The 7489-nt window shown below is 39.2% G+C and overlaps 1 long non-coding RNA gene across 1 annotated transcript; it reads right to left on the minus strand.

The window, feature by feature from the left end:
- Positions 1-1266: 1266 nt before the first annotated feature.
- Positions 1267-7324, minus strand: LOC133639327 (uncharacterized). The gene is made up of 3 exons (XR_009823771.1): positions 7266-7324; positions 2244-2415; positions 1267-1483 (listed from the first exon to the last, which is right to left on the minus strand). It is a non-coding gene; the product is annotated as an uncharacterized LOC133639327 (long non-coding RNA).
- Between the last annotated feature and the right edge of the window lie 165 nt (positions 7325-7489).

Genomic DNA, 7489 nt, shown 5'->3' on the forward strand with positions numbered 1-7489 from the left:
ACACCAAAAACATGAGTAAAACAATTCTATCTCAAAAACTAGTCATTTTCTGCCGTACAAACCAGGCCAAAACCAACTTGTCATCTGTCACCAACACGCATAGCACTAAACCACTGGTGCGTTTAAGGCCACACAAAAAGTCGGACAACTCAAACACCACACAAAGTTACACTATGACTCCTCAGTCATACGTGTGCTTATTTTACTGTCATTTATTATTAATGTTAATTTATTTATATTAGTCATGGAATGCTGTTACACACACTATGTTGAAGTATTACTATTATTATTATTATATTATTATTATTTATCTTACGGTATATATCAAAAATAATATTGAGCAAAATTTAATTGAAATATTGTCGATGTGGCCCTCCAGCAGTGCTCGGGTAGCTCATGCGGCCCCCGGTAAAAATTAATTGCCCACCCCTGCACTAAAGGAACAGTTGGAAGTAAACCTCATTTTCTAGTGATGAACTGTGAAAAGTAGTTCTCCAAGTTAAAGAGGATCACACATTTCGTGAATTCCCAAAGGGGATTTCTGCATCCTGCTGTTCAACTCTTCTATTCTCCCTATCTGCACATCTCCATCTGTCCTGTCATCTAACGTCAGGACCGAGCTTGCCCTCCTTTAAACATCATGTTTTTTTTTTCCTTTTCCCTGACATACGCTTGCACAGCCCGCCTCCTCTCCATCCCCGCCCATGCTTTGCTTGGTTCCACAAACACATCAGAGGGATGTACTCCATGTGACACACCTCCATCCCATCACAGCTGTTATCCCAGATGCTCCCATGACTCATCCAAGAAGTTCTACCTACATATGCTACTTTACCACAAGTTGTATTCAACCTCATTTTATGTCTCTATGCACAGCAACAAGGCCAACTAATCATCGCCTACATCTTATAATGTGCACATCCATGGGCGTACTCTGGCGCCACCTGCTGCTTTGCACGTTTCGACGTACACATCCCCAATATAAGACGAGCTATTTTTCTAGGGGGGAAAATACATCTACGGATATATTTATGTAGGGATGATGTTTGATAAGAAATTATCGAGTTCGAGCCCATTATCGAATCCTCTTATCAAACCGATTCCTTATCGATTCTCTTATCGAATCCAGATAGGTTGTTGTATATACAAAAAAACACACAATATTTGGTTTAACAAAAGCTCACTTTTATTTTACAAGAAAAAAATAAAATAAAATAAATAAATAAATATTGACTGTTGTTACCCAAAGTATATTAAGTGGGATTTTTCAGAAAAACAAATACATACAGTAACACAAAAACAACCTGTCTCTGTGATCACTATAGGTGTATAAAAAATAATATAGTGTTAAATAAAATCAGTCCCTTGGGCACAAAACTGAAAATAATACAGCTCTCCAAAAAGTGCACTCCTGCTGCTATTGGAACATCCTTCTGGGATCCATCATTGTGGCCTCCTCCAGGAATGACTGCACGTCCTTGTCCTGGAGGGAATGAGGGACATACACAGCATAGAATTAGGGGGGAAATTAGCTGAATGTGAAGACTCGGGTGTCTGTTATTAAGCAATATTTAGCATTAGTATGTGGAATTAAATGATGGACTAAAATAAGTAATGAAGTTAAACATTGTACTGATATGATCCACTTTAAGAGGTTGTTCAAATTAATAGTGCTTAAAAAGTACAAAGAAGAATTATGAGAAATACTTTCAACCTTATTGAAAATAAGATATTCTTCATCTCAGTATATTAATAATGACTGAATTAATTAATTACATACTACAAAACTGTTGTATATACTAATTCACAGATGTTTTTTATTATAAAAAGGTCAGTAAATGATGTATATATTTGTAAACGTGGGAAAGGGGTAGGATTAAATAAGCTTTACTTCTTCCTACTCCCTTTCGGACATGATGTAAAGTGAAATGATATGAAACTGAATGTGTTATGCTGTAAGTGTGCTCATGCACAAAATAAACTAAAGAAAGAAAGAAAGCACTAGTTTATTAGACAGACCTGCAAACTCTGGAGTGGTGTAGGCTACAAGATACCGTTAACGTTATCAAACACATACAAAAAGGCTAACGTTACCGTTAGCCACTGACTATGCTTAGGTAACGTTAGTCTAGCTAACATTACTGCAGTCCTGGTTGACATAAGAGGTAACCTTATTATAGCCTGAAGGCTACGAGTGAGCAGATATGGAAATTGACCGGCAACAGTTAACGTTAGTTACTCACCAGCACTATCACTGGAATTGGCGCTGCAGGTTGAAGCAGAGGAAGAGGGGCGAGCTTCGTCATCTCTGTCGCTGCTTCTCCACGACACCTTTCTCGAACCTTCAGGTTATGTACGGCCTGAACATGTTTCATCATGCTTGTTGTACTTCCCCCCCTTACATGAGAGCGAAGCCTGGCAATAATTGCAGATAGCCGTTTCCTCGTTGTATTTTTTTGTAGAATGAAGCCATGCCTTGAGGCGTTTTTTCCGGTACATTGTTGTTGCTGCTTCTGTATCTGCCGCCTAATGACTGAGCTACGTCATTTCCTGTGATGTCCCACAGGGCATTTCCTGTGGGGCGGGATTCATTCCCAGGGATTCGAATAAAGAACTAACTCTTTTTCTTTACTATAGTGGCCTCGATATAGGGAACCGGTTCTCAAAAAGGGATTCGAGTCAATGGAATCGGTTCTTTTCTTATCGAACAACCGGGAGAACCGGTTTCGAACATCATCCCTATATTTATGTTATGTTTCACCTTTGACTATTTTCCACTTTCAAAAATATGCCTGCGGGTGCCCACATCCTGACACCAAGTGTTCTGTTCCCAGAGTAAACAGAGTTGTTTGGAAAACATGCACCATCATGAAACTCACTGCTCTGTCGCATGGAACGCTGGGGGATGTTGAAGGACTGCTCCTTTTCTAACTAGAACGAAACTTTAGTGATATAGTGTTAGTCGGGATAGTGCTAGTCATTGCCTAAGACAGTGTTTTTCAACCTTTTTTGAGCCAAAGCGCATTTATTTTCATTGAAAAAATCCGGAGGCACACCACTAGCAAAAATCATAAAAAAACGAAACTCAGTTGACAGTAAAAAGTCGTTGTCACAATTTTTGGATATGAATTTCTGTACCGAGGATGTCGTTGTGGCTTGTACAGCCCTTTGAGACACTTGTGATTTAGGGCTATATAAATAAACATTGAGTGATTGATTGATTGAATTTAAACCATAACCAACCATGCATCAATATAGCTCTTGTCTCTTGTCACGACCTGTCACATCACGCCGTGACTTATTTTGAGTGTTTTGCTGTTTTCCTGTGTGTAGTGTTTTAGTTCTTGTCTTGCGCTCCTATTTTGGTGGCTTTTTGTCTTTGTTTCCTGTCTTCCTTTGAGCGATATTTCCCGCATCTACTTTGTTTTAGCAACGAAGAATATTTCAGTTGATTGTCATGTCATGTTGGGATGTACATTGTGGACTCAGTCTTTGCTCCATAGTAAGTCTTTGCTGTCGTCCAGCATTCTGTTTTTGTTTACTTTGTAGCCAGTTCAGTTTTAATTTCGTTCTGCATAGCCTTCCCTAAGCTACAATGCCTTTTCTTAGGGGCACTCACCTTTTGTTTATTTTTGGTTTAAGCATTAGACACCTTTTTACCTGCACGCTGACTTTGCACCATTGGATGAAAATAAAACAGTGTTATACCCAGAATTCCGGGCTCTCCTGGAAGTGTGTGGTGGTCTGAGGAACCCACTAGAGGGCAACTTCTACAATTGTAGAAGTTGCCCTCTAGTGGTGCCAAGTCTTTTGCTTTTCAGCACAGTGTCTTTTCTGCCTCTGTGTCTCTCAGCAGCACCCCCAACAACAACTACTCGTTTCCTCACGGCTGCTGCTAATAAAGGCGACAGGTGATGGCCCACCTGGGCCATCTATGCACCTGTCGCTGTTTTCGAGGCCGGTCGTGACACACCCCGTTCCGTGGCAGGCCCGCAGGCCACGCCCCCCTCCACAGTGTTGTGTAAAACAAATGCAAGTGCAGTGTAAGGCAAGGTCACACTAAATACTTTATTTAAGATAGCAGACTCTTTAATAGTTTGGAATTAAAATAGTTTTCTAAATGTATTCCAATTGAGAAACAACAGTAATTCTACATAATCCAAACATTTGTGTAGGACTAGCATTGTTATAATACTGAAGCGAATATACATTTAAATTCACTCTATGTACTTTTGAGCTGTAATGACCTCAAACTGTTTTGTTTAGAACTTCAGTTGGCGCCTGACCTTTGACCTTCACCCTGCCTGGCTGCTCGTTGTCTTTGTTTGGGAACATGATGTGTGTTATGGCTATTTCTAATTACTGTACAAGACTGTTAGACTCTGTAACCCCTAGTGTCTTAGACGTGGCGCATTGGTCACATTCTTAGAAATGAGGAACGAGCCTCGGATATTCATTTTGATAAAACCCATCGTATTGTTTTAATTAGTCAGACAAATCCCTCTTCAAATCGTCTCTCGATGGCCATAGACTGGCACACATCAATCAATCAATCAATGTTTACTTATATAGCCCTAAATCACGAGTGTCTCAAAGGGCTGCACAAGCCACATCTTCAGGAACTGCCATTACTTCAATCGGTAAACCATAGACTCTGTCACCCAGTGAACTAGTCTGCACTTTGTTCTATAAGAAGAGTGAATAATTATTGATCTGGGCTCACTCTTGGCAGACGCTTGCCTTTGGAGACACCCGCTCTTAGGGCCTGATTTAGTAAGATCTACATTCCTCCGACTAAACAGTGTGTGCAATCTATAAAACAGCTGCATGTGATCTGCGAAGACTGCAGGTACAATTATAAAGTGGTTCAGACCGCCTTATTTAAATTAGGATTTTGCATGTACTATACAGGGCATCACCACGGAGACACTCTTATTTACCTTATCTTACCTGTGGCGTTTTGCTATGTTTTCAAAAAAGCAGCCCACATCTACCACTTCTTATGGGCATTTTAGCAGCAGTCCTGCAGTGCATCGATAAAGCCCAAAACCAGTGAAGTTGGTAAATAGTAAATAAAAACAGAATACAATGATTTGAAAATCCTTTTCAACCTATATTCAATTGAATAGACTGTTCCAAATAAGTGTTTGATGAGTATTCCCCAACTTTCTCAGTCTTTTTTGCCACTTGTGCCAGCTTCTGTGAAACATGTTGCAGGCATCAAATTCCAAATGAGCTAATATTTGCAAAAAATAACAAAGTTTGCCAGTTCGAACATTAAATAGCTTGTCTTTGCAGTCTATTCAATTGAATATAAGTTGAAAAGGATTTGCAAATCATTGTATTCTGTTTTTGTTTACCATTTACACAACGTGCCAACTTTACTGGTTTTGGGTTTTGTACATTGACACCATTTTTTTGTTTGTTACCTCTGAAGTTGCATGGGAGTGAGGCTGCACAACTGTCCTCAAGACACAAAAAAAGTGCACACTTCAAAATGTTTTTATCACGCACGATATATGTTGGTAATATATATTTTATATGAAAAAACAAACGATATTAAAGAAATATTAAATTACACCAAAACGCATCAATTGAATTCGTTTTAATCAGCCCCTTAAGTCATCAAGCAGCTATACAATTATAAAAGTATATTGCTGAATTATCTGATATTATTTTTTGCGGAATGTCCATCATGTGTCTTTGGAGCTCGGGCACTTGTCTGTCACAGTCGTGTGAGTTTGCGTCTCCTTTTCAAACTTTCGAAATAAAACACAAAATAGTGCTTCCAAAACGGTGATGACCTGGCACACGATTATCATCATTTCATGACCGAAGCAAAACACTTTTTACACTTTTATACTGAAATAAATACATCTACAACTTATTAAATGAAAATATAGAAATAAATACTGATATTGGTAAAGTTTAGATCCATAAAGGAAAGAAGAAAGTGAATGAATGTTCATAACTGAATACATTGACATCCATCCATCTATCCATTTTCTACCGCTTGTCCCGTTTGGGGTCGCGGGGGATTAAATTGACATATGCATAAAACATTTTTTTCTTTTGTATTATTTTTTTAATGAATTAAGTAACGTTTATGACAACCTTTTTTTCAAAACACAATATGGAATGTAAGATATAACAGGATTATGCATACATTTATCATTGGTTTTCAAAACACTTACAAAAAAGTGGGACCCCAAAAATGTACTGTGGGACCCCATTTTTATGACTTGATGGGGTCCCTGGGACCCCATTTTAAAAATTCCTAGCGCCAACACTGATGGATTGCATGCCTTATTCTGCTCACCTAAGAGATGCAACCCACTGTGTTTAGTAGCTCAGCTTTGCGTGTGCTATCAAGTTTGCACTTGTCTTAGTACACGCAAACCTTTAATAAATCAGGGCCGTAGCACTACTTCCCACCGTTTGGGTGAAAGTTTTTTGCATCTGGTCTGCGTTTCATCGAAACTTGCACAAATTGCAGACTCTGCTACTTTAAAGGCCTACTGAAATGAATTTTTTTTATTTAAATGGGGATAGCAGATCTATTCTATGTGTCATACTTGATCATTTCGCGATATTGCCATATTTTTGCTGAAAGGATTTAGTATAGAACAACGACGATAAAGATCGCAACTTTTGGTATCTGATAAAAAAAGGCTTGCCCCTACCGGAAGTAGCGTGACGTAGTCAATTGAACATATACGCAAAGTTCCCTATTGTATACAATGATGGCCGCATGAAGTGAGAGAGATTCGGACGGAGAAAGCGACAATTTCCCCATTAATTTGAGCGAGGATGAAAGATTTGTGGATGAGTAAAGTGCAAGTGAAGGACTAGTGGGGAGTTGAAGCTATTCAGATAGGGAAGATGCTGTGAGAGCCGGGGGTGACCTGATATTCAGCTGGGAATGACTACAACAGTAAATAAACACAAGACATATATATACTCTATTAGCCACAACACAACCAGGCTTATATTTAATATGTCACAAATTAATCCTGCATAAAAACACCTACGTGTTTGTTATGCTAGCTCCTAGCTCCTCTGCTAGCTCCTAGCTCCATAGAACGCGCCAATACAATCCAAACACCTGATCAACACACACAATCACTCAGCCCAAAAGACCGTTCACCTAACCCAAGGTTCATAAAGCTTATATATTTTTAAAAAGTTACTTACATACGCAAAAAAAAAGTTGCGCACATACGGTCAAGCGATCAAATGTTTAGAAGCCAAAGCTGCATACTCACGGTAGCACGTCTGCGTCTTTGTCATCCAAATCAAAGTAATCCTGGTAAGAGTCTGTGTTGTCCCAGTTCTCTACAGGCGTCTGTGTATCGAAGTCAAAAGTCCTCCTGGTTAGAGTCTCATGTTATCCGAGTTCTTCCATCTTGACTGCATCTTTCGGGAATGTTAACAAAGACGCGCCGGCTGTGTACTCTTGTTGCTGACTTCGTTCGAAAAATACGTCCGT

Source organism: Entelurus aequoreus, linkage group LG22 (genome assembly GCF_033978785.1).
Source record: "Entelurus aequoreus isolate RoL-2023_Sb linkage group LG22, RoL_Eaeq_v1.1, whole genome shotgun sequence".
Taxonomy (NCBI): domain Eukaryota; kingdom Metazoa; phylum Chordata; class Actinopteri; order Syngnathiformes; family Syngnathidae; genus Entelurus; species Entelurus aequoreus.